Source organism: Notothenia coriiceps, unplaced genomic scaffold (assembly GCF_000735185.1).
Source record: "Notothenia coriiceps isolate Sejong01 unplaced genomic scaffold, NC01 NC01_scaffold00002903, whole genome shotgun sequence".
In the NCBI taxonomy this organism is placed as follows: domain Eukaryota; kingdom Metazoa; phylum Chordata; class Actinopteri; order Perciformes; family Nototheniidae; genus Notothenia; species Notothenia coriiceps.
The window spans coordinates 22-1,935 of NW_011335604.1; the positions used below are offsets into that span (position 1 = coordinate 22).

The window sequence follows — 1,914 nt, forward strand, 5'->3', positions numbered from 1 at the left end:
TTTGAACTCAAATACCTGTACTTTCTACTTCTTACATGTTGAAACCAAATACCTGTACTTTCTACTTCTCACATGTTGAACTCAAATACCTGTACTTTCTACTTCTCACATGTTGAACTCAAATACCTGTACTTTCTACTTCTCACATTTTCCAAACAGGCTGGTTCCTTTAGTCTGAATGTGTGTTTGGTGGCGTGATCATTATTATTTAGAGTCATTGCGTGCCTATTGATTTGAACACGATCCGTGCATCCATCATTTCCTGGTCTTCTCTAAAGAAGAGGGACCAATGAACACGTTGTCATGTTGCCGTTGGTCACCATGGAAACATTCATTAGCTAACAATGACATTATTGTTCTATTAATATAAAGGGAGGTCAGGTACTCTTTAAAACAGCTGCTAGTTATGGGTACTTTTTACTGAAGTACATTTCAAAGCTCTTTACTTTGACTTGAGTAAAGAAGTTTAGTCAGTACTTCTACTTTCACCAGAGTATTTTTAAACAAGAGTACCTGTACTTCTACTTGAGTAAAGGATGTGTGTACTTTTGCCATCTCTGCCTGTTAAACTGTGTGTGTGTGTGTGTGTGTGTGTGTGTGTGTGCAGACTCTGCAGAGCGCCCCCTGGTCCTCTTCCGCCCTCCCGACCTCCTGAACAGCACAACCTTGTTGCTAAGCGACGACGGCTCCACGCTATTCGTCGGGGCTCGAGACGCTGTGTTCTCATTGGATGTCAGCCAGAGTGATGTCATCAGCCTGAAGAGAAAGGTGAGCCCTGTCTACTATATCCCCCATGATGCTTTGTGGTGATGATGGATGTTTAGTGTTTTCTCTTTCTGTCTCCAGGTGGAGTGGCGTCCGTCTCAGAGTGAAATCACTGAGTGTCAGAATAAAGGGAAGGACGCTGAGGTGATTACAACCTTTATTAAGTGATATATTTACGTTTCTGACACCAAATACTTCTGCAAAAGATATAACAGGTCTTTCTGGTCCCTGACCGAATAACCCAGGTCCGGTTGTTATACAACATTCATCCCATAACTTCAGGATTACATTTCACCTTTGCTCATGCTGATGGTGCGTTCAGGTGTCTCTTAAAGTCTCAGTTAAGGGTTCCTTTGAATAAAAACACCTTAAGTTCAGGTGTCTCTTAAAGTCTTAGTTAAGGGTTCCTTTAGATAAAAACACCTTAAGTTCAGGTTTCTCTTAAAGTCTTAGTTAAGGGTTCCTTTAGATAAAAACACCTTAAGTTCAGGTGTCTCTTAAAGACTCAGTTAAGGGTTCCTTTGATCGTACCCTTCGGGAAACTCTGTCCTCGATGTGTTCATGAGCTCCAGGTTTAACATCATGGACGTTGATGTGTGTTGGAACCTGTTCAGAGGTGGGAAGTAGTGGAGTACAAATACTTTGTTACTCTACTTAAGTACATTTTCTGGTATCAGTACTTTACTCCACTACTTATTTTTCTGACCACTTTTTACTTTGACTTCTTACATTTTGAAAACAAACACCTGTACTTTCTACTTTTTACATGTTCTTCTTACGTACTTTTTACTGAAGTACATTTCAAAGCCTCTTTACTTTGACTTGAGTAAAGAAGTTTAGTCAGTACTTCTACTTTTACCAGAGTATTTTTAAACACGAGTATCTGTACTTGAGTACAGGATGTGTGTACTTTGCCATCTCTGCTCCCTGTGTCTCTCATGTTGTCCTCTCTCAGGTGGACTGTCCTAACCTCATGTTGTCCTCTCTCAGGTGGACTGTCCTAACCTCATGTTGTCCTCTCTCAGGTGGACTGTCCTAACCTCATGTTGTCCTCTCTCAGGTGGACTGTCCTAACTTCATGTTGTCCTCTCTCAGGTGGACTGTCCTAACTTCGTGAGCGTCCTCTCTCAGGTGAACTCGTCTCACCTG

At 41.6% G+C, this 1,914-nt stretch overlaps 1 long non-coding RNA gene across 1 annotated transcript; it reads left to right on the plus strand.

The window, feature by feature from the left end:
- Nucleotides 1-606: 606 nt before the first annotated feature.
- On the plus strand, nt 607-1,914 carry LOC104940996 (uncharacterized). Its single transcript, XR_797853.1, has 3 exons — nt 607-768; nt 847-909; nt 1,861-1,914. It is a non-coding gene; the product is annotated as an uncharacterized lncRNA (long non-coding RNA).